Here is a 27,325-nt window from a genome sequence, read left to right as displayed (position 1 = left end):
CCTGATCGGTTTGTGCTCTTGAATTCAAATTTTTTGTCCTAATTTGATATGGTCATGGTACTGTGATAATCTTCATGGATCCAATTTGAATCATTCATGGAAGTATTGAAATAAAGAAAACATTTTCTTTTCATATCATAAACGTTCTTGTAAGTAGTGAAATAAATATATTGGAATATCCTACCTTGCATATGGTATAGATAGCAGGGAAAGAAGTAAAGAAGAGTTAGAGATGAAGTGAAGAGAGGTTATTTGAAGCTAAATCCACATGTGTTTCCTTAGGTGCCTCATGCATTCTTTCTAGTGGAGTGGAGTAAGGTGAAGTGTAAGAGAGAGAAAAGGCCATGAACTCCCAGATTAACTCCATGCAACTTAGTTGAAGTGAAGTGAAGAAGAACCATCCTCCCTCTCCACTCAACTAAATATGACTAACTAGCATCCAACAAGGTGCCTTCCTCATGCAAGCTAATGTGTTATTATCCCAACTAAAGATAACTGATATGATGATGTCTCAACTAAAAATGAGTGAACTTCACCAAGGTCTCCCTGTTTGACTCAATAAAATATGAGTGGACTGGAGATGACTCATGATCCTAGTAATGACTTGTAATGTTGGCAGATATTTATAGAAAAATTATGATTTGTAAACCTTGTTGAAAAGATAATTTCTCAAGAACCTTTTCAAATTACCATTAAAGAATTTTTGTAATTGAGACTTTATGAAGCAAGCACGAAAAGTCTAATGTAATCCGAAGATAGAAGTAGAAGGTCCAAAGTCTATACACATGTATGTGATTTGTGTTATTTCAGTGTCACTATAAGAGGTTGAAGTTTGAGTTTTTCTATCACTGTAGAAGTATTCATTTGAGGTATGTGATTCTTCAAATATTCTAGAAGAAGTCAGTTATCTTAGCTCTATGGTCCAAAATCCAAAGGTAACAGACGTTGCCATAGGAATCTAGGATAAGAGAAGCAAATATATGATTTACTACAGAGGCCCAAAACATATTATAGAGGTTTGAATTTGTGGATGAGTACAAATGGAAGTTTTAATTTGAAAATTGAAAATGGATCCATGTAGGAATTTCTAGATCACTCGAAAAGGGGCTTTGTTAAATAATGAAAATTGTGGTATCAAAAGATTGATGGATTATGTGAAAAGTTCACCCAAATATTTGCATTGGAAGGGGTGGGCAATTAAATATTGATTCAGGAAAATTATTGGCTTGCTAGCAAGGGTTTCTTATGTTATTCTAAATATTCATTTAAAATAGAGAAATCAATTTTTGAGAAAACGTGGAAATGAGTTTCTATTCCAAATTTTGAGCTGCAAAAAGGCATTGAAAATTCATAGGTAACACTCAACTTGTGGATTTATAATAGTGGGGGCGTTAACTCCAAAATCTACACTTAGAAAAACATAAGTCCAATCACCAAGCATAATCCTATAAGCAAATTGAAGAGACCATCCATCGTAACCTCAATGGTTTTCCTCCTTATTTTATGTTATTGATCCTTTGTCACAATACAACTACAAATATTCCCTTGGAAAGTTGATATAAAATTTATATGTGTAGAATTGAGTTATTTCTGGCTTTTTAGTTAATAAATTGAAGGAAACGCAAGACTCCATTTGTTCCAACCTTTGGGAAAATGGAGTCAAGGACATAATTTGATGACGAATCTTGACGTGTAATGGAGAAATCAACAAAGTTGCATAGGCACAAACCTTACCAATTATATCAATCACATTAATACATAAAGTTGAATGAAAAGGGTATAAAGATGCTATTTCACCTCCAATTATATGCCAAATATTATTTTAATTGTATTCCAGCTTTTATTTTGTGAAAAAAATAATGAAAAAGCAAGCAACAAACAATCTTCAGTTATAGAACAAGATGCAACCTTATTCATTATGATATTTGTTTACTTCAAGAGATAAATAGAGATGAAACACTTTTATTCAAATCCTTTCTCCAATTAAAAGCAACCCATAGAGAATGTGTATTTAACCCTAAAATGAGGGATAAACCAACATATTTAAACTAGTAGCCAAAACTTCAACATGATTTATAACAAAAGAAGTTGTGATGAAATAACTTCACCAAATGCCTTTATTCCCTTTTATCTACAAAATGATGAAGGAAATGGCCTCATAGAGGGTATTTCCTTCTCTTAAACATTTTCCTTTCAAATTAGAAGAGTTCCTCCTTTTGTAGCTTTCAATTACCTACAACATCTTAATAAAATGTACTTGGGAAATACTAGAAACCTCAATAAAATAGTTGAAAGAAAGCCTTAGAATCTTTAAGGTGCTACCTCCTATCTCTCACATGGTGTAAAAATTTCGAAGCACACGCTGTGAGATCCCATGTTTACTTTCAAGAACTACCCATTGTTACCCCGTTCAACTTTGACAATCTAAAATCCATAATAAAATCACCAATATGCACCAAAAACATCTACCAAACATTCAACAACTTAGCATAACCATAGAAAAGTAGCTTAGGCAATGAATAGAGTTATTTTATTCCAAATATTTAGAGCTCTTCCAACTCACAACTTACAAATGGAGAGAGAAATTCCAACATGGTATCAAGTTTTTGGTTTGTTTGAAAGAAGCATGAGTATCACTCCTTGAAGAAGACTGAAGAGTGAAGTTTATGATGTTACAAAATTTCCTCTCGACACAAGTTCAAATTGCAGAATCTATGTTTAAATATGAAGCAAGTAGAATTTTAAAATTAGTTTGAAGTTTTGTGATATGGTATAATGCAAACTTGAATTAGCTGGTATGGCATCCTTAAGGAACAATGTATAAAGATGAGATCCCATAATCTTCTGCTACTCAATTCAAGTTTCTTGTAAGAAAAATTAATTTCATCAAGATTTAATTCCATTATGAAATGATGCCTACTATCTCATTGATGTGATCCCTCTGTGGAATAATGGTGTTATGTTTGGGAATCCTCTTGAGGACTATAAACCTTATTTGATAACCAAATTGTTTAAGAAGAATTTGATGTACTACATGATTTAGCAGATTTACACCACTTGTATAAAGCATGGATTTTTTTAAGTTCAGGAATATTCCCTACAAGGAAATATGGTTTGGTTGATCTTCTAAGGTCTTTGGAAAAAACCATAGAGTAATACAATCTTGGTGAAAAATATATATTTAAGTCATTGACATTAAGGTTTGTGATCAAAACCCTAACATGGATCATGGATTATGCATAATTAACTTTAGGGTATTTCGTTAAAAACTCTAGATTGAGTTCTTCCATGTGTAAATAAGTTTTTGATTTCTAGGGTCTGAAAACCTAAAAGGGCTTAAGAAGAAAATTCCTAGAGTTTTGGACAAAGCCCTAAGATGAGTTGTTGAAACAAAGAAAAACCATAATGATGTCTAGATCAATGACGTTGATAAGTACAAAATCAAGAGGGAGTTGTTTCTATTCATAAAATATAAGTGCTATATCTCTCTTCCTTTATTATTATTGAATTCTTTAGTAAATCTAGTCACTTTCTTTATTTTTAGTGTGTAATTGTAACTATTATTTTATGATCTCCCTAGAGATGATTGCGCATACATAAGGAAGATTGTCTCGGCTAGAAGAATTTATAATATCAAAACAAAGTCTATGACTAGTCCATGGATTTAGAGGGAACTTCAAACGGAACTGTGTATATTGAAAACTAAGAAATCAAATCTCACTCATGCCATTAGAAATATCCAAGGTTTGACAAAGATCTTGGTAATGGCACCAAGTTGCTATCAAGAAAACCTATATTACAAGACCTGCATAATAATTATAGATAGTTAACCTTGTCATTCCTGGATGCCTCTTTTTTTTGGATGTTGTTTTTTCTATTCTTTGAGAGGTGTAACTTGGGATTGTATGTTGTTGTTAAGTGTACCAATTTCTGTGAAAGTAAGCCTCATTCTTGAATTTTTCATATTGTTGGAAAATATAGCTACGACCGGTCTTCATAATTGATAATCATTGGAAAAGGAACTTTCTAAACTACTGAAAATTGTGGTATCAAAAGATTGATGGACCATGTGGAGAATTCACCCAATATGGGTTGGAAGGGTCGCCAAGTAAATATTGATTCACGAAAAATTACTGGTTCTAACAAGGGTTTCTTATGTTTCTCTGAATATGCATTTAAATAGAGTAATCAAATTATGAGAAAACATGGAATGAAACTCTATTCGAGAAGTTGATATATGTTGAAGCCTTGGTGCCATCAGTCAAGGAAAGTTATTACCAGGTCATGGATATGAAATATTGTTGGTAAGGACATAGATATATGGTCCCCATAGAAGGAATCATTTCTTTCTTGAGGAGAACTTGTACAGACAACCTTGGGATCGATAGCTACAAGTGCCAACTATTGAGTATAATTCTAAGGGCATGGAGTTGCAATTATTAGTTCTGGGTAAAAGTGTTTACATGGATTAGTGCTTAACTATAGTCTCATTTTGATGGAATATTAAGGAAATAAAATTAGTGATATCATAGGTAAACAAAAAACTAATAATATGTCTCCTAGGTATACCCAACCTAGCTTGAATTATGAATTAAATTCAATTGTAAAACAATGCATATTGACCATTAAATTTGTAGCTGGTGTTCAACCATTAATTGTAATACTTTGTTGTAACTACCTCTACAATTTGAAGACAAAATGGACGTAATAGCCTATCAATCCCCATAGGATATATAACTCCATAAAGGGGGAAATCCCGAAATTTACCCACTCATGGGAAAGTTTTGGGGAAGCTAGGTGAAAAAAACCCAAATTTGGGGTTTGAAGTAAAGTCTATTGAATCACTAAGGAAGAAGAGACCCCTTTAGGAAATATATAGATATGAGAGGGATGAATTCACTTTGGATCATCAATTTTGAATCAATTTATTTGTTTTCAAGCATAACCTCTGAAGGTTTTATGACCTCTCTCACCTTTGTCAATTTCGGTGATGAAAGATTCCACCCTAGTTGACATCCTTCTCATTTTCTCTCCAATATTGGAACATGATTTATATCTGAGGAAATGAATTCCATGAGAACTAATCATTGTTTGGGAAATTAATTATGTAATGATTAATCTCTGTTTTCAAAATGATGTTTTCTAAGACCTTAATCCTTGATTCTAGGAAAAATAGAAAGGAAACAATGTTTTCTATTGAGATTAATCTCTTGTTCTGGGCATGATAGAAGGACATCAAAGTATCTATTAACTTAGATCCCTTGTTATGGGCATAGTAGAAGGACATAAAAGAACATGGTCTCTTGTTTTTGGAACAATAGTATCATTGAGGAGGTAGTTAGATCATCTATTTACTCTTGAAGGGGTTGTACAGAAGTTTGATATCCATCATAACACTAAAGCCAGACAAATATTTTTCTAGGAGGTAGACGGGTTTTTTGAAGGCATGAAAAAATGTATTTCTCGCACAATCTGAAATTGGAGGCTTTAATACATATCAAATCATATTTCTTGTAGCAGCAAGGCTCAAGTATTAGACCAATGAGTATTTCAGGAAGCAAAGGAAACAAGGATATCTGGTAGCGCATGTTTATTGTGTAAGAATCCAAAGTTTGTTTAACTAAAGTATCCATCCTATAGCCATCCACTGTAATAGGAGGAGAGTTTAACTAAAATTGTAAATTATGGTTAGGGTTTGTTGTATACTTAGTTGGTTATGTTCAGTTAGAATCATAATGTTGTCTGAAATTTTTATGAACTATTGGTTATATGTATTGGATTAATATGTACAGTGCACTAAATTTGATTCATTGGATATTTTATGTTATTTATTATGATAAATTTTGTTGAAGGATACATTGGCAGTTTGAAGGGGAATTGGTGAAAGATATTCCTACATTAGGTACCCACAAAAACAACAGAAAAAATATGACCAAAAACCCAATGAAGAAAAATCTTAACAATTAGCCCCTTGGTTCATGAATAGTTGAGAAGAAGCTGAAAGGATTAGTATCTTTTAGTCTCTGAATATTCCTTTTCCCACTCAAATCCTTTGATTAGTGTTTGGCACGTACCAAGTTAGGTCACCATAGGACCTCATAATGGGATGAAAGGGAAATTATTTTTCTCACTCTTCGCTTGCACACACCTAAGAATGAAATGGAAGGGAAGGAAAGGAAAGTCAACTCGTAATAGGATGAAAGGGAATCCCTTGTTCTTGCTCTTCAATTGCAAAAGGAAGGGAAAGGGAACAATGATGGTGGAAATTGATAATGGTAAACAAAATCTTTCTTTGGCATCCGCAATTTGATTCCCCAAGTGCAACTACCGCTCGAACCATAATATTTTAAAATTATATTAGTGTGTATTGTAATGTGAATATCAATTTTCCAAAATAGTTAAGAGATACAATGGAAATCATGAACATAACTATTTTTCAATAATGACATATAATATAAGATAAAAAAAAATTAAAATAGAAAATCATACTATTTTTCAAAGATAAATATCCATATGTATTTAAAAATTGTTATCAAAATGATATATATTAATAGGTATTTCAAAATGCTTTCTTTCGTTTGTTTTATCTAGAGTGAACCCCACACACTTACATTCATTTTCATTAGAGAAGACTATGTGTACAGATTTAAAAAATATTACCAAAATTATAGAGATTCACACGAAGTAACAAATTCCAACAATATTGTAGTTTATGTACTATGGACCATCAAGTATGTCAAGCCACACCAAAATTTAAAGTAGATGTGTTGGTTAACATGTACACTTGTAATAGTATTGTTTTCCAAAATAGTGAATATTTAAGAATGCTTGGATTATGAAATACACCCATGCATTACAAAGGGTATAAAAACATAAATAATCATCATGATACTTTTCAAAATGATGCAATGATAATCATCCTCATCCCTTTCAAAATATTATCACATATGTGAAGGCCCAATAAATAATTCATATAAAAATACCAATTATCTTCCAAAATCAATCCCTATGGGTCCTTAACAAGGAAACACATTTATAATTATTTTTGTTTCATATATTTGGTTATACAAGGCCTTATCCATCACCCATATATGCTAGAAGCATCATTTAAAACCATGAACATTGTAGAAATTAATGTGTAGATTCTAAACTGCTAATGATATTTTCTAAATCACAAGACTAGAATCTACTCTACTGATTTGCAGAAGTATATTCACATCCGAGAACACAAATCAATAACATGAACTAATGTTCAACACACATGCACAGATATTTATCTAGGGGAAAGAAAATGCTCAAAACCCTTTACTATATGTATTACATTAATTAGAGAATCTGAATGAATACAATATGCTTTACTCAAGCTTAAGCTCAACCTAGAACTGTATCTTTTATCATTTGCCTGACTGATTGACCTTGGCCAATACTTAGCCAAAATTTTGAGCCTCTAAGCCCTTATTTACTTACACTATTTCTCAAGGAATTAGCCCCTATTATTTAGGAAATTCCTCAATCTGGATTGTGCAATTCCTCTAGGTCCCTCTCTAACTGCATGGATGACTTGTACAAATTAGAATATTTTAGAACCAATAGTGCACTTCCCTTGAACTCCAATCTCAACTAGGCAACTAAAGTTATCTGAATGCAATAACTAGTTTGGGTTGATTGATCAGTTAACTGGATGATTACTCAGTTTTAAAAAAGTTACACACCCTTAACTTTACCTCCACTGTAACAACCCTGATTAAAAATCCATGTAAAAATTTATAAGACCACAGTCATGGGACATGTATTCCAAGCTGAACGGTGGGAAAAACATCATAGAGGGTGTTTATTTCAATTATTATGGCTAAAGGAAATTAGCAAAGGCAATGGATAAGGCTTTGGAAAGTCAAGAGGCATTAATTGCCATTTTATTTATGAAAATAATGGAAATTAAGAGAAAAGGAAGATGAAAGGTCACAGGTTGCATGTAAGGAGGAAAATGAAGGAAAATAATGGAAATTGAAGAAAATAGAGGCCTCATTATTAAAAAGGATTATGAGGATCAATGTATAAGCTTTTTCTCAATATTGGATCAAGAAAGGAAAAGAAGGCAAGAGGAACGAAGGGGCAAGCAAGGAAGAGCAAGATTAAGTAGCTACAAGAGTATTCTTTGCAGGTATTGATTTGCATGTGTGTTTTCTTGGCTGGATTTTTCATGCATGGTATTTCATATGGTTATTTTATAGTTATAGCATGGTTTTTTCCAGGTGTGATATTCTTTTTAGCCCAACCTTTCCATTTCCAAATAGCCATGGTGTGATGGGGTTATCATGTTTTAGTTGAGTTGGATTTCCGGATGGATTCAAAGCTGAGTGAGGTGGATCTATGAAAGAAAGAACACATGGCCTAGAGACCCCTGAACCAAACTATGGGTTGCGGTAAAGGGAGGTATTGTGTGCATCGGTGGGCCTAGGAATCCTTGATTGGTGAATGGCAGGATATACGGTAAAGCCTAGAGGTGGGTGCTCTTGAGAAGGCCTAATAATCCTGGGATGGGATATGTGGTAAATCCTGGAGGGTGGGTCTCGATTTAGGGCCTAGTGATCTAGTGTGGGTTGCGGTAAATCCTGAGAAGCTAGGAGATAGGAAAATTCCTCACAGTGTAGGTGAAGAAATCTAGTGGAATCCATGCTTATTTTGGCCTAGTTATCTGGTGGAGATCATGGTAAAGCCTATTTTTACATGTTCATTATGTTAGCGTAGTGATCCAAGATAGATTATAGTAATGTCTAGTTTCAATTAATGAGGGTGAGGTGGTTTAGCCTTAGGATTCCTTGGTTGGTTCTTATGGTTTGAGTGCCACATTCATGCTTGGAATATGGCACGGGGGTGATTGGCATAAGAGAGATTTGGCTCAGCCAATCTATGGTTGGGTAGAATGTGGTTGTCCCATACTGGGTTGGATTTTGAATCATTAATAAAAGGTTTTCTCCTTGATATATTATGTATGAATGTATTGGTTTATATGTGGATTGTATGGCTAGTGTATCCCTGATATTTCTTTTGTTATTATGCTAGTTATAATTATGTTTTATGATAGTGATGATGTATGGTTCTCCTCATGTTTTCATTTGTAAATGAATGGACAATGTATTTATGATATAATAGATGATAATTCATCTAATGATGTAAGGGAACAATGCTATTTAGCAATTCTCAAATAAGTATGAGACCCCTATGCTCAGATTTGTTGTTTACTCCTATGGATTGCATTGATGTCAAGTGTTTGAAAGAATGTCAGTTTCAGCTGGGGATGGTCAGGCCTAGTCCATTTTTGTTTTATTAGTCTTGTCATCATGTGTTTAATGGATTCTGGAAGTTACAGAAAGTTCAGACAATGGCTGGAATTATGGGCTTGAAAAGTTCCTTAATTCCGACAGACTCTGGCACAGGTATGCTGGAAATAATCCCTGGACGTAGGCCTGTAGGCTTGTGGGAGTGTCCAGATCTCTCTAGATGCTGGCATGCCCATATCATGGGAGTGTCCATATGTTTAATAGCATAAAATCTCATTAGGACCCAAGGGCATGATGCCTGAGTGGTTGGGATGGCTTCTGGGAGTGTTGTTGTTGATGTGGAAGGTATGTTTGATGTGTTTCCATCGATTCCACTTCCTTGAGGTCACCTAGGAGGTTGAATCATATCATAGTAGCATCTCGTCACATGTTTACACCAGTTGGCTAATTACTTAGGTATATGTGGGAGGAGGGTGTTACAGAGTGGTATCAGAGTGGGTTGCACTCTCTTTGTGCCATATCCGATACCATAGAGTGGTATCAGAGCCTGGTTCACCCCTCAGACTAGATGGAATATGTGTTGGTCATGCATTCATGTCGGTTGCATCTTGTAGTCCATGTGCTTATTGCATTGGCATGGTGTTGATCATGGTTGTAGTATTGTCATCATGTGAAGGTTGATGGCATTATTGTGGGATGTGTCATCTTGAGTGTATGGTTGTATATGAATTTGCTATGCATGCTGGTGTCTATGTGTTGTTATTCATGCATTTTCATGGTTATGGTTATGCATGTATGATAGGACAGACATGCCTTGTGAGGTCATTGTATGCAATTAGGTCATCATGATGTTATTGGTATTTTAGGATGCTAATATGTTGGCTCAGATAGAGCAGGAGATGTAGATCATTAAAGTGAAGTTGCAGCATTGGACCTCGAGGCAAGAGAATATCATCATACAGGTTTGGATGTTGGGCTTGCAGGTATGTTAGTTAATGGATTGTTATGTGCATTAGGGTTATATACATGTTTGTCATTTTATTGATTGTTGTGGTTACATGCATGGTAGATACTAGTGAATCAGTGTGGTCATATAGTCATGGATGATAGTAACTTGTTATATGCATTGTTGTTGTTTTATGTTAGTTAACTTGATGATTATGTCATATGTTGTTTATAAGTGTGTTATAGGTTAAATTTTTGTTGTTATATGTTAGTAACTTGATTATTAGGTTTATTACATTAAGATCTTGATGTTATATGTATCATGCTAAATTGAATTGGCATATGCAGATGGTTAGGGTTATTATGACTTTTAGGTATGAGTCGACTTGTTGGTGACATTGTGTTGTACTAATATAGATTGATCATACATATGTGATTGCTATGCATAAATGACAAATTTTTATGAGTTTATGATCTAAACGTGTTATCTAGTGACTATTATGGATATCATGACCTTATTTATTTTTGATTTGATATGTCGTGAAGTTATATTATGCTAATCTGGATTGATTCTGTAGACAAGATAGCCTCATGTGAGATACATTAAGGTATGAGCTTGCTTATGTCATCTACTTTGTGCTTAATGTTTTATTATTTCAAATAAATGGTGTTTGAGTGTTGGTCCCTATTATGCCGCCTATTTCTTGTCTGAATATTCGATTAATTGCATGATATGAGTGCATGTTTATAAGATTGCCCAAATGAATGATCTTGTTTTAAGATGATTGTACTAACACATATGTGGTTAGATAGCTGATATGTACTTAAGTTTAAGTAGGTGATAGTTGTAGCATTATGCCTAATGACCATGAGTTGACTATGGATTATGACATGATAGTTAGCCTTATTAAAGGTTGATCTCAAATTGATAGATATGATTATTTTATTATTTGGAACACATGGTCAACATGAGTAGGGTAACATGCTTGGAATTAGTATGACAAGTTAATAGTCAATTTGTTCATATAACTACCCATTGGGTGATGTGACAGTACATAGTAAGACTCGGTTGTAGTAAGGTAAAGGTAAAAGAAAGGAATTGGGAACGAATTCCTTTGGCTATGTTTGGAAACCATAATTCCAAATGAATGATTCATTTGCATACAAGAAGTCTTCTTAACCCTAATTTTTATAAAATTATGTCAATATGTGCTATATACATGGACATGTATTTGACATGTATAACAACTGGTGTCTAGTTATAGCTAGATCTGTCAACAGAACTTGAGTCCCTTGAGACATGCAATAGACATGTTCAGCTACAAGGAAACATGCTTGGCATAACAAGGTAATCTAACTAGTGTATTTTTATATTTATTTATACAGTAACAATTATGTGTAAGGATTGCATGGCAAAAGAGACTGCCACGAAATCTTGAAGTAGGATCAGGTTGATATTTTCCTTGGAGTCTTTGGGAACCATGGGGATTGATTCATCATGTCTATTTTTAGTCTTGTCTTTTCGGTCTTTTGTGATTTGTTACATTTGATTGCAACTTTTTTACGTCTGGTGCATATTTGTGCCACTTTGATTGTGACGTCGTATCATTATTGGTTCTTCATGTTTTTCCTTGATTGTTTCTTGTTCTTATATTTTATGTTTGAGTCCAGAGAATTGATTGGGAAATAGGAAATTTAATGGAGCTCAAGAAGAGTTGAATGAAACCAAATAGGTGATGTAAGGCATGGATGAAGTTGGTCCATGTGTAAGGGTAGCTAAAGGTAAGGATATGATAGTAAGATAAGTCGGTTGGGTCCATTAGTGTAAATGGATGGTGGCAGGACAATCATGAGAAAGATAATAGGAAAGGTAAATTGAATGGATGTGAGGCATCTGATTCCTTAGCTATGTTGGGAACCATTGTTCTCAATGTTGTGCATGTTGTGCATGGATAAAGGGAGTTCTCTTAACCTTGACCTTATGATATTTGGTAATTATAATGTGATCATGTTTGTGTTAATGTTTATATATATGCATGTATATCTGTATGTATGTATGTCATTTTTTGATAGGATCATGATTGTTTAATGCTAATATTTATATTTATCTATACATATGTGTGTGTGTGTTGTTTTCTGACAGAGTCATTAGGAATCATTCTTGTGAAGGAATGATTGCTTATGCAGGTGAATGACATGAAGAGGTTCCTGGTTTATGAGGAATCAAGTGGAAGAGTAGTGTGACAAATATATGAGTCAGTATCATGTGGATATGAATTGATATTGTATGATTGTATTATGCCTATGTTTCTACTATGACAGGTAACTCTAAGGGAAACATCAGTGAAATGAAATCAATGTGGTATGCGGCATGCTAGGACAAGCATGAATAAGACACTGGAAGCAAGGTTGCTTGGTAGAGACAACGTAGTTTTGGATGTGTGGTAGTACTGTTGTGCACATGTTTTATATGTTGTATATGTTGTACATGTTGTCTCTGTGATGTTGTGCACATGTGGTGTTGTGTATATATAGTGTGTGTACATGTTGTTTATGCAATGTTATGTACAGGGTGGTATAGATAGTGTTGTGTGAATATTGCATATGAAGTGGTGGGTATAGTGGTTTCGTGAGCATGTGGTGTTGTGTACATGTCATACATGTGGTGTTGTGTGCAGGTGGTGTTGTGTACATGTCATGCATATGGTTCTATGTACATGTGGTGTTGTGTACATGTGCATGTGGTGTTGTGTATGTTTGGCATTGTGTACATGTTGTACAAGTTGTATGATGTACATGTGGCATTGTGTCCACATTTTGCACATGGTTCCATGTACATGTGATGTTGTGCGCACATTGTGCAAGTGGTGCTTTGTACATGTGGTATTGTGTACATTTTGTATGCATGGTACTAGTGTACATGTGGTATTGTGTACATTTTGTGCATGTTGTGTTGCAAGCATGTGGTACTATGTATGTGCATTATGTATTCATGGTATCGTGACATTTTTATTCATTGTGTTGTACTCCGTGTACATATATGTATTCTGTGGCAGTGTACACCGGATGTAGACATATGTATTGTGTTGTGTTTTACACTAGGTGTAGGTGTATGAGTTGCATGTAAGGTGTAGGTGCATGTATTGCATCGTGTTGTATGTCATGTGTGATTTTATACATGTGATGCACACCATGGGTATGTGCACCTGGTTGACGAGAAGGCAGTGGGTTTTGTCTGGTGTAGAAATCACTTTGGATTGCGAACGGAATAAGGACAAAGGTAGAAGCTAAGGATTGATTAAAGGATAAGTATCAATATTTTATTTCAGTTTTATTATCCATGTTTTTTATGATTTTGGTTTATGATGGTTACATGTGATTTATGGTTTTGATCTATGATGGTTGTGTTTTGAGATAACCTAATGTGATATGGTTATACATGATGATTTGGTCAAAGATTCTAGTTTGACTTGTTGAGACAGGAAGTAAACATGATTCCAAGTGTGCCTTATTGATGAGCTACCAATGAGGCATGATGTGAATTTATTTCAATTTATTTCAAATCTAATGGAAGTTATGTGCTTGGCACAGGAAGCATGGAAATTCCCAGTTGGGTGGTTGAAATCGACTGGAAGAATAAACAGCGTCAATGAAAAGAATTGAAATAGGCAGCAGTATGCTAGTAAAGGACTTCAAGAGTATGGCCATTGTGGGACACTAGTATCCAATAGTGTCCATTTATTTCCATGAGCATGCTATGACCTGTATGATGGTTTGAGGTAGGTATATGCCTTGGTTGTTTTAATTTCATATGTGAAGAGGCATTTCCAATGGATGGATCGCCCGGTATAGGGGATGTCGGGGAAATTGGAAGGGGAGTGACTGCATGAAAGGGGTGACCGGATTGCCCAAGGGACTGTGTAGTAGAGATGTGAAGGTCGGGGATATATTTGTTTTGGTCATTAGAATTTCCAGATAGAATCAAATTCACATCAAGGGTGCACCCTAGAAAAATGAGCCGATAACGGTTCACTGAGACGACAAGTGGCACAAGATTATAACGCTGGACATTGGATGCAACTATGAATTTCCAGTGGATTCTAGACTTCCTAGGAAGGAGGTGAATCCTGGTATTACTTGGAGGGTGGAGGTGTGAGCCTATAGATTCCCTTGTTGTGAATGCAGGCATTGTATCCTTTTTATTTGCTTGTTAAGCAAATGTGTATATGTGTATATATGTATTATTGTAAATATTGTATTGAGCTGGTTTATAAAGATCCATAGACAATATGGTTATTTGTTGCTTGAAGCAAATGTTCTTAAGTATATGTGGTTGTTATTGTAAATACCATAATGAGTTTTGTTATAAAGCTCAAGTAAATGATATGTTTGTCATGTTTTAGTGGATGGTAATTGTAAATATTACAACAAGCTATGTTATAAAGCTTCATGGGCAGTATGTTTTATCCTCAACAGTATTGTTGGTTATAGGAGTCATTGAACATCGAGGACAATGTTCCCCCAAGAGGGACGACTCTGTAATAGCCCTGGTTAAAAATCCATGTACAAATATATAAGACCACAGTCATAGGACACGTATTCCAAGATGAATGGTGGGAAAAACATCCTAGTGGGTGTAGATTTCAGTTTTTATGGGTAAAGGAAATTGGCAAAGCCAATAGCTAAGGCTTTAGAAAGGAAAGAGGCATTAATTGGCATTTTATTTAGGAAAATAATAGAAATTAGGAGAAAAGGAAGATGAAAGGTCACAATTTTCATGTGAGGAGGAAAATAATGGAAATGGAAGAAAGTAGAGGCCTCATTAATAAAAATGCTTCTAAGGATCAATGTGTAAGATTTTTCTCGGCATTAGATCAAGAAAGGAAAAGAAGGCAAGAGGAAGGAAGGAACAAGTAAGGAAGAGCAGGATCAAGCAGTTACAACAACAATCTTTGTAGGTATCAATTTGCATGTGTGTTTTCCTTGCTGGATTTGGCATGCATGGTATTTCATGACGTTCTTTTGTTGTTATGGCATGGTTTTTTCCAAGTGTTACAATGTTTTTGGCCTAGCCTTGCCATTTCCAGATGGCCATGGTGTGAGGGGATCTCATGTTTTGGTTGAGCTAGATTTTCGGATAGATTTGAAGCTGAGTGAGGTGGATTGATGAAAGAAATAACACATGGCCTAGTGATCCTTAGATCAAAATTTGGATTGTGATAAAGCCACTAGCTTAGTGACCCCTGAACTAGATTGTGGGTTGGTGTAAAGCCAAGTATTGTGTGCTTGAGTGGGCCTAAGAATCCTCGACCAGTGAATGGTGAGATATACGGTAAATCCTAGAGGTGGGTGCTCTTGGACAGGCGTAGTAATCCCAAGATGGAATATGTGGTAAATCCCAGAGAGTGGTTCTTGGTTTAGGGCCTAGTGATCTAGTGTGGATTATGGTAAAGCCAGAGACACTAGGAGACATGAAAATTCCTCACGGTGTAGGTGGAGAATCTGGTGGCATCCATGCTTGTTTTGGCCTAGTGATCTAGTGGAGATCATGGTAAATCTTGTTATTACATGTTCATTGCATTGGCCTAGTGATCCAGGATGGATTATGGTAAAGCCTAGTTTTGATGGATGAGGGTGAGGTGGCTTAGCCTTTGGATGCCCTGATTTCTTCTTTTGGTTTAAGTTCCACATTCATGATTGGAATATGGCATGAGGGAGATTGGTTGGAGAGAGATTTGGCTCATCAAACCTATGGTCGACTGGAACGTGGTAGTCCCATACCAGGTTGGATTTTTCATTCATTAAAAAGAGGTTATCTCCTTGATATTTTATGAATAAATGTATTGGTTTATATTTGGATTCTATGGCTAAGGTATCGCTGATATTTCTATTATTATTATGCTCGTTATAAGCATGATTTATGATAGTGATAATGTGTGGTTCTCCTCATGTTTTTATTTGTAATTGAATGGAAAATGTATCTATTACTTAATAGATGATAATGCAACTAATCATGTAAAGGAACAATGCTTCTTAGTGATTCCCAGATAAGTATGAGACCCCTGTGCTTAGATATGTTGTTTACTCCTATAGATTGCATTGATGGCAAGTGTTTGAAAGAATATCAGTCCCAGTTGGGGATGGTCAGGCCTAGTCTTGGAGTTCGTTTTGTTTTATTAGTCTTGTCATCATGTGTTTAATGGATTTCGGACGTTACAACAAGTTCTGGGTAGTTTCCAGAATTATGGGCTTCAAAAGTTCCTTAAATCTCGTGGACTCCACCATAGGTCTGCTAGAAATAGTCCCTGGACGTAGGCATGTAGGGTTGTGAGAGCGTCCAGAGCTCTCTTGAAACTAGAATGCCCATAGCATGGCAGCATGCAAAGGTTTAATAGCTTAAAAACTTAGTGGGACCTAGGGGCATGATACTTGAGTGGTTGGGATGGCTCCTAGGAGTGTTGTTGTTGATGTGGAATGTATGTTTGATGTGTTTCCATCGATTCCACTCCCTTAATGTCACCTAGGAGGTTGAATTATATCATAGTACCCTCTCATCACATGTTTACCCTCGGTTGGTCAGTTACTTGAGTAGATGTGGGAGGAGGGTGTTACATCCACTAGTTCTTTTGATAGTGAGAACTAGTTACGCTGACCATAACTCAAATTAACTGAAATAGATTGCTAAAAATTAGAAATCGATCATGGAGAACTGAACTCAAGTGTCTCCAACTATATTTTACTAAGCTAACTGACTGAAAAGACCCATGTCACCTCAGTTAACTGCCTCCAAGTATTCTGCTGAAATTGAAATCTAAATTTCTCCTAATTTAATCAAGGGAAAATTAAATTAGGAATTTCTTGCTACATTTACAACATTCCCTCTCAGCAAGAAAGGGATTATCAGATACCCCAATATTGCTTCTATAGAAATCAAATTTCTGCTTGATAAATCCTTTGTCAAAATATTTTCATCTTGTTCCTCTATTGGGATGTACTGTAGCAACATAATCTGCCTCTGCACACAATCTCATAGATGGTGATACCGGATGTCGATATGCTTGGATCGATTGTGAAATACTATATTCTCAAAGTTTGATACAACTTTTATTGTCACAATGAATCAATGTAGGATCCATCTTTTGACCAAATAATCCAACAAGAATCTTTCTCATCCACATAGCCTCACATGTTGCTTGACTTGCAACCGTGTACTCTACTTTTGCTAAGTTGAGTACCACAAATTTTTGTTTCCTGTTGTACCAAGAAAATTTTGTTGACCTAACACTGAAAATTCCTCCTAAAGTTCTCTTCATATTTGATGGAGTCCCTGACTAATTTGCATCTATGAATCCTTGCATCTTCACTCCCTCTGTCTGTCTATACCAAAGACCAAACTGAGTAGTGCCTCTAAGGTATCTGAACACATGATTTTCTACCTTCCAATATAGTTTGGTTAATTAATCATGGCTTGACTAAGGTATTTAAATGGTGAACACATGTTTGGTCATGTGTTCACCAAATACATGAGTAAACCCACAAGATTCCTGTAAATGGTAGCCTCCACTTCCTCAACTAAAGTGGCATCCTCTTTCCTCATGTTACCTGCTAGAGGAGTTTCCATGGGTTTGCTACTCTCTATGCGGAAATTCTTCAGTATCTAATTTGGATATTTTTCATGAGAGACAAACAGTTCGCCATCTCATTTCCATACTTTCAAACCAAGGAAATAATGCATGAGTCCCACTTCCTTCATCTCAAACTCTCTTGCAAGGTCCTCCTTACAACATATGATCAGTTTCTCATCCTAGTAAGGATAACGTCATCGAAACATAACACAATAATCAATAATTTACCTTCTATGATATTGTGATACAGGTTTTCATCTGCTTCACTTTTGGTGAAGCCCAAACCAGTGAGATAACGATCGATCTTGGTATACCAAGCACATGGTGCTTTCTTAAGTCCATACAACGCTCGCTTGAGTCTTCACACACGCAACTCTCTTTCAAAGGTCTCAAATTGCTCTGGATGCTCAATATACACCTCCTCATCAATAACTCCATTAAATAATGTTGTCTTCACATCCATCTAGTGAATCTTCCACCCCATTTGCGCTAACAATGCTAGAATTGACCTGATGGATGAGTATCTTTCTACTAGAGAAATGGTCTCCTCATAGTCAATTCCCTCCACCTGAGAGAATCCCTTGGCCACAAATTCGGCCTTGTGTTTCTCTATGCTTCTATCTGTTACATGCTTTACTTTGCAAAGCCATCTCAAACCAACCACCGATTTGTCTTCTGGTATTCGGACCACTTCGCAAACATTTTTTCTCACAATGGAATCATATTCCTCTACCATAGCATCAACCCATACTAGTTTCTCTACAACTTCCTCAAATCAGGATGCCTTTGTCTCTACAAGTTCACTCATTAGAGCCCTGTAGGAAGTGTACCAATTGATGACCTCCTCTACATGCATTATGATGTGGGTGCTCCCACACTCTCTCTAACATCTTGCAATAATATGTCAGCTTCCCTGGACTGCTTCCATCCTTATTTGGATGTCTCTGCTTGAGTGGATTCCTAAAATCTCTCCTCCTATGCTTGTGGCTACTCCACAACTTCCTAATCTTCTTCCCTTAGAGCCAAAAGCTCTTAATCAAGCTGCAACCAAAGAACCCCACAAATATGCCCAACTCTGTTGTCGACTCTATCATTTTCCTCACTTCCTTGGAAACATGGCAATAAACTAATGATCTAAAGATCCTGAAGTGTGACACATCTAGTTTCTTCCCTGAAAAGGCTTCCTCCTATGTACTCATGCCAAGAATCCTATGAGGACTCTTATTCTACAAATAGACCATTGTCTTTCATGCTCCAGCCCACAAGTGTAGAGGTAGGTTTTGGTCATGTAACATTGCATGTGATACTCTAACATTACTTATGTTCTTCCTCTCATCCACCTCATTCTGTTGTGGGTTAGGGGGTGTTGTCAATTCCCGTCAAATGCCTTCCTTTGCACAATTATTTTTAAACTCATTCGACATGATCTTACCACCATTATCACTCCTAAGAGCCTTGACTTTCCTTCCAGTCTTTTTCTTAACAAGTTCTTTAAACTCAACAAATTTGGAGAACGTATAGTCTTTCTTCTGTACAAAGTAGATCCAACGATTTCGTGAGAAATCATTTACAATTATAACATAATACCTATGCTTGACAATGGAGGCTATTGAGAAAGGTCCACATACATTAGAGTAACTCCTTTCAGGGATTGCATGAACCCTGTTGTCTCGATCATTGAAGGTGGATTTTGGGTACTTCCCCAATGTACACCCTTTTCATGTATCCCACTACTTTATTGCTCCACTGGGGAGACTTATAGAAATATGCTTCATGATCTTCAAAGAGCCGAGATACAAATGGCTAAGTATTTTATTCATTAATTTGTTGACATCTCAACTCTGCACATTCTCTAATTTTGTTCTGAATGTTACACAATCTTCCACATCTTCTCACTTGTCCTATGGCAATGTGTCTCAAGAAATCCTTTCTTTTTCTAAATATCCCATCGTAGCCATGGTCTTCCAACACCATGACAAAAACTAGATTCTTCTTAAGACCCGGTACATACCTCACAACCTTGAGCCTTAAAGGGGAGCCAGAGTCCCTTTGAAAGGTAAATATACCAATCTTGGTCATGTTATACCTTCCATCATCTCCCATCTCGATATGCATCTAGAGATCCTTCTCCTCCAAGTCACTGAAGATTATTTGTTTCCTGTCATGTGGAATGAGGCATTGCTTTCAAGATACAACACACTACGCATCATTATGCTTTCCATGCATGTAATGACGGTAACATAAATTATGATTTGTCAATCAAAAGCTTCACCCGTTGCTCCTCCTATGGTATTATTTCTTACTTTCTTGTGTGGACATTTCATGGCACAATGTCCCAATTCATGACAATGAAAGAAATTGATTTTGGAAAAGTCTTTCTTCTTGCCCCTTTCACAGAATTTTTCTTTAGATTGGGATTTCTTCCCTTTCCCTTTCTTTTCCTTTCTAGCCAAGGCACAGTTCTCCTCATCCTCACCCTTGGATGAAGTCCCATATTTGTTGCTCCACCTTATCTCTTCATGCACTAGATTAGACCATAACTGCTCCCATATTGGTAGTTTCTCTCTACCCTTTACTGAATCTTGATAACTATTCCAGCTCTTGGGAAGGCCCAATAGGGCTAGAGATACCATGTCTACTTTAGGGATAGTAATACTGACCCCACCATGTACATCACGAAACTATGTAAACTTTCTTAGGAATTATAGAATTGTTTCATCCTTTTTCATTTTAATACTTAAAAGCTTGTCATTGAGTGTCAATTTCTTGTCGTCACTATTGTTCTCAAATAACTTTGTCATTGTTTTCCAGATCATGAACGAAGTCTCTTTTCCATGGAGATTTGAGACAACATGATCCCAAACTCCCTCTAATATGATCATCCTCGCTTTGGCCACATCCTTCTTCCATTAAGCAAGATCCCGGGCATCGAATGTTGGGGGTTTTGCTACATTTGTCTTGATGTATTCTAGAATACCATTTTCATCCAATACTACCATTTAGATCTTGCATGCCACAAAATTTGTGGTTGCTTCCAAATTATACTTGAGCCTGAGTCCATTGAAAGCCATCTTCTCAGTCTAAGAGGAACCCTGTAATGCTAATCTTCAAATTCGACCCTCCTACAATGAAAACTTTGAAATATCTTCTCTAATGTGAATCTAACTCTCATACCATGTAGACGTTAATGTGTAGATTCTAAACTTCTCATGAAATTTTCTAAATCACAAGACTAGAAGCTACTCTATTGATATGCAAAAGTAAATTCACGATCAAGAACACAAATCATTAACATGCATCAATATTCAACACACATACAAAGATATTTATCTAAGGGAATGCAACTTCTTAAAAACCCTTACTATCTATATTGCATTAATCAAATAATCTAGATAATGCAATATACTATGCTCAAGCTTAAGCTCAACTTGTAGTTGTATCTTCTATCCTTTTCCTGGCTGAATGACCATGGCCAATACTTAGTCAAAATTTTGAGCCTCTAAGACCCTATTTCCTTGCATTTTTCCTCAAGGAATTAACCCTGTTATTTACAAAATTCTTCAATTTGGATTGCGCAATTCCTCCAGCTCCTTCTCCAACTGCATGCATGACTTGTACAACTTGGAATAGTTTACATCTAATAGTACACTTCCCTTGAATTCCATTCTCAACTAGGTAACTTGAATTCTATACATGCAACAATTATTTTTGGGTGATTGATCAGTTAACTGGATGATCACTTAGTGTGAAAAAAGTTACACACCCTTAACTTGACCTCCACTAGTTCTGCTGACAGTGAGAACTAGTTACACTAACAATAACTCAAATTAACTGAAATATATTGCTACAAATTATAAATAAATCATGTAGAGATGAAATCAATTGTTTCCAACTTGAATTTACTGAGTTAACTGAGTGAAAAGAGCCATGTCACCTCAGTTAACTACCTCCAAGTATTCTGCTAAAATTGAAATTTGAATTTCTCCTAATTTAATCTAAGGCATAACTAAATTAGGAATTACTTGTTGAATCTTCAACAAACATTTCCTTTGTTTCCAAAGTCATCATCAAGTTCATGACACCCATCCTTTTGGTGTAAGACATTGCAACTATTTACATATTATACTCATAAAAATAAATATCTTTCTATGACATAACACCTATGTGGTGTTGTAATGCCTCGCTCCTAACCTATGAGCTCTAGAAGCTTCAATTTATAAGTAAGACCATGGTTTCAATTCTTGAACCATTGTGAAGACCTTAAGACCAATCATTACACCCTTAGTTTCCATTTCAAAACCATTATAAATGCCTTAAGACCTATCAATGATGCATAAATCCTTGTATTAGTTACTTTTACAATCTAATTTTCTCTTTCAAAAGTATTTTGAAATCTTCATTCACAAATTTAATTTGAGTCTTGAAACCCTACCCTATCATCGATTCATGCATCTACTATATCCATGTCAAAGTTCAATTCATATGAGCAAAAAACGCAAAAATTTTAACGTTCGCCTCATTCAGAGGTCACTATGTGTAGCGTTAATTAGTAAGAGCATATAAATTTCCTTCAATAATGAGCTTCTCTTAGTTTCAAGAATAATATAATATTCTCTACTAAACAAGGCTAACCACATGAAGGTGGAAGATCACTCTCAATATTCCTAACACCCAATTTATCTACTATAAACTATTTGAAAGAAACATAGTAAGAATCAATTATATATAGAAATTACTAAGAAAAAAATATTTAAGTTAAATGAAAGAGAACAAATCTACAATTAAAAACATATAAATGCATACCTCATACATTACAACATTTCAATGTCATTAATCTCCTTCTTCATCCATCATATCAACATTTATGTCATCTAGATCAAAAATGGAGTTGAAACAGTCAACAATTTCAACATCATCATCAATGTCATCATTTCCAATAATCATATCATCATTCATATCATCATGAAAAAAACCATCTCCTACATTTGGTTCAACTTCTTCAAGTTCTTCATATGACAGTACATCATAAATATCATGTTCATAAAAAATATTGTCTCAAATGTCTCTTTGAAATTCTTCAACATCTTTGCGATCTGACACATGATCATCAACTAAATAATCCTCTACATGACCATCCTCTTCAAAATTATCATGTTCTTCTACTATATTATACTCTACCGAACTTCCTGTTGGATAATATCTAACAACATATGACCAACCTGCTCTACCTCAAACCTCTGAGTAAAATACTTGTCCAGATTGGCTTAGAAGAACATAGCAGTATGATCCTAGCTCAAATGACTTTGTATAAACCATGGTAAATCCATTAGCATGTCGGATAATAGTTCTATCGGGATCTTGTTCATGCGTTCATATCCTATACCATTTCACATCGAATAGAACCAATTATAAGGCATCAAAGTCACACTAACATATCTCTTCCAAATACCCAAAGTATCGATTTTCAAATACTTGTGGACATGTGTCACTTCTAGAAGAAACTTTAGTAACCTAGAAGACTGTAGTTATCCCACAATCAGAAGTTTTCCTCTTTTCATCGAACATTTTTTCACAAAACTTACGATCTTTGTACCACATATTCTTGTGGTGTTTCAACTGCAATATGTCAAACATATAAAAAAGGCATTGTCAATTAATAAACATATTCATATATATAACCTGGAAGGTATCTAAGAAAACACACCTACGTTCACATTAATAATATATTTATTAAATAAATTAACAAAATACTGTAGGCCCATGAAAATACATACTTGTCTGATTATATTTCAAATATTTGCTAAATCAATTTCTCTCTATGTAAGATTGGCATCTCAAGAATGATGATCTTATTTAACCAATGAAAACATCCCTTGTCATGATAACGTACCATGAGGTTGTTCACATGTTTCAATCCATGGATTCATCCAATCAGTATTTTTTGCAATGTATAAATGTAGTGCATACCACTCTCGACCAACTATATCAGAAAATCATAATTCACCAATAGATATTAGTTAAAATGGTCAACAATAATAATTGATTAAAGAATAAAAAGTAAATAAATATGATATACACAAAAATGAAAAGTATGTAGACAAATATTATAACAATAAAAAAAATTACAAATATGATTGATATAAAGAAAATATATATAATGGTTCATAAATAGCATGAGCTTACTACAGGATTTCCCCCTTCAATGTGCCCATTCTTCCTACAATGTCTATCAAATTCTCCAAGGATGTTTTCACCTGCAAGAATTGTGAGGGAAATAACATTTCTCATCTAATGATTTGTTACATTCTTCCCACAACCATAAAATAATTATATAAAACGTAATTTATTTTTCTCTTACAAAAAAAACTTATAACCTTTCAGAATTATTGCAGTTATAGAAAATATGTCACAACATCTATTACATGTGGGGTATTTATATCTTTATATATCGTCGTAATTGCAATGTTAGATCACTATTCAAAGTCAAATACGACCAGTCAAATTAACCTCTAGGTGCAAAAAACCATCAATCGTCGCAATTCTGACACAAAATATAGTCCATATAACTTGCGACAAACCACTTCTTCCATTTCAATTATGACACGTTATAAATCATACATCACAATTACAATGCACAACAAATATTATGTCATAATTGTGATAGATACAAGAACCAAAAATAAAAATAAAATGACATTTTTCTTGACCTTCTTGACAGTATGGGCCATACTGTCGGACTATGTCATAGCAATTTAGTCTATATGTAGCAGTGAATAATATAATTTACTAAACTTTAAAGGGTATAAATTTCAATCTAAAAGTCTGATTGAGGTAAAATTTATGTTTTTGGAAAGATCTCAACAAGAAGCACATGACAATGGAATATGTTTTGAGATTTTAGGACTTGAAAGAAAGATAATTTTGTAACCCCATCTTCATAATAAACCTTGGATGTCATGTTAAAGAAACATGTAACACCTTCCATAGCCAAAGTAAGGACAAGCGAGTGGGAGGGAGTGCTATAATAAGGGTGTGGAAGGGCCTGTTATAGAATGGTATCAAAAGTTAGGTTCAACATTGGACCTAAAGAGGCTAATGAACAAAATTTAGTATAATAGTTTCATTATTGCAAATGTTAATTTTCCTTGGATTTACAGTTGGTGTGGTTGCTAACCTTGATAGAATTCTTACATTTTATGTAACTAACATCATATTAAAATTCTTAGTGTAGGCATGATAAGGTAATGAATTAATATGTTTATGCTTTATTTAACTGATATTTATGTGTGTCCGAAATCACATAAAAAGATACAATTTGTAGCAAAAAGTAGAGGAATGAGCAACAGTATGATACAACACAGTATGGACCAAATCCATCATGATCAAGAAGAGGAGAATTCACATAATGGAATAAATACCCTCATACATTAGTTGAAGAGTTGCAAAGTATAGAATGAAAGACATTAGAAAACAAGAAGAATAGGAAAAGATAAACACAATTCTACTACAAACCTTCTCCTACATAAAAGGGTTGTCTCAACATGAATCAACAACTACAAATATGGAAGGGTTTCATATTGAAAAGATCAAAGAGAAACCTCATAAGGTTGGGAAGAAGAAAAGCTCACTGAAATGTTTGGATTGCAGAGAATAACACCTAATCTATGAGTTCCGTAAAAAACAACAAAATACGGGTAGCTCATGTAAACTCTAGATGTATGAACCAAGAACCAACAATGCAGAAGGAGATAATTAAAAGAGGAAGACTTTGAAGTGTTGGGACTACAAAAATAAGCACATGCATCATTACTTCCATTATAAGCAACATTCCAAACAACTCTAATATACTCAAGCGTCCACAATAATGATATCTAATTACTAATGGTGCCTAGCTAAAGCAATCTACATGCATGAGAATGCAAGTGGGAAAGTTTCACTTGAACTATTTCTATTGGATTAGTTTGCCCTCACCAAGGTTCAGAGTTAGTTTTTCCAAACAAATCCCTACACTACTAGCCCTTTCAGCATCAACACGTGGAGCATGGGTTGAAGTCTCACCTGAAGTAGTATGGGGGGGTGTTGGAACCAAGTTTCTATACCCAGAGATTAGTGTAATGTCATTTTATGCCCTAAATCTACCTTCACGCAGATCGATAAGCCCTTTAGGGCTTATCGATATGCTTCTCTTAATCAACCTCTAGTTCTTCGCGGAGGTCTATGACTGTCTTTCACGAACCCTAAACAGGTGAATCAACCACTTACACGCCTCTGTGATTACTCCTAATTCTATATTTACCCAGATCGACTTAAGTGTCTGATAACTTTAACATGCATTAAGATATTCTTCGCGTAAATGGATATTATTACTTGCGTTCATATAAAAATGTAAATCATTCAGAATCGGGCATCAATATAGTATTAACTCATAAACCCATCATTCATTACAACATAAATGCATTCATTCATGACAAAAGTAAATATGCAAAACATAGATATCTCTGGAATAATCTCTTTATTGATACTTCAGTTCTCGTTACAAACTTAAGACTACCCTGCGCACTCAGTTGCAGGGGTCTACACACTCAGTTGTGGACTCTCCTCTAGGCCTCTGCATACTCAACTGCAAAGCCTCTCTTCTATTCTAATACTTCTTCACTCTTTCTTCTAATGACCCATTACATTCGTCTTCATCGATATCTCTCCTCTTCATTATGCCTTAGACTTTCTATGACTCTCCTTCTTATACAATCCCATGGTTCATGTAGCATGGGTAAATCTACTAAAGCTGACACAACTTAGATAAAAGAAGGGTAAAACCCTTCATGACACTTTAATATCTACGCACTCCGTGACCACAACTTGCAGAGACTTTATAGTTTACATAACCAAATCTTGTACTTTCTACCCCAAAACTTGGGATTTTGCCCCAAAATTGACCCTAGGCGACCCTATCCCAATAGGACCCCAACCCAAATATTGTGACTCACCCTCGAGTCACTCTGCTAGCTTAGAGATCTTACTGCAGAGACCTCCCAGCTCCACTTGCACCACTGCTACCTCAGCCGCAATTTGTGTGGCTGCCTGTTTGATCTGCTCCACCGGCTACTCTGTTGTTGGTCCTGCACTAGCTTCCTTGATCATCTTTTGCATTCTCTAAAGGCTTTACAGCTTCTCCTCAATAGTGGCAGAGATAACATAGGCCTTATCCAGCCAAGGCCCCATTTTGTCTTTGAGGACTACCTCTTTCCTTTGCACTACTTCCACCTGTTCGAGAAATTGCTTTGCCTCCTTCAACTTCACCAATCTTTGCGCTATAGCGATGGTGCGTGTCGTCACTCTTGCTTCATCATATTAAAGCTGCAATTCACAGGCCTCTGTGTTTAACCACTGCAGGTTAGGATATTCCTGCAGATTCATAAGTACCTCCATAGATTGTTGTAAGAGAATAGTGCACTCCACCACCGTAGCATCTAC

This window comes from Pinus tabuliformis, chromosome 3_1, assembly GCF_031772625.1.
Source record: "Pinus tabuliformis cultivar Carrire ecotype Pingquan chromosome 3_1, CPIR1, whole genome shotgun sequence".
Lineage (NCBI taxonomy): Eukaryota > Viridiplantae > Streptophyta > Pinopsida > Pinales > Pinaceae > Pinus > Pinus tabuliformis.
Note: the sequence above shows the minus strand (reverse complement) of the source record.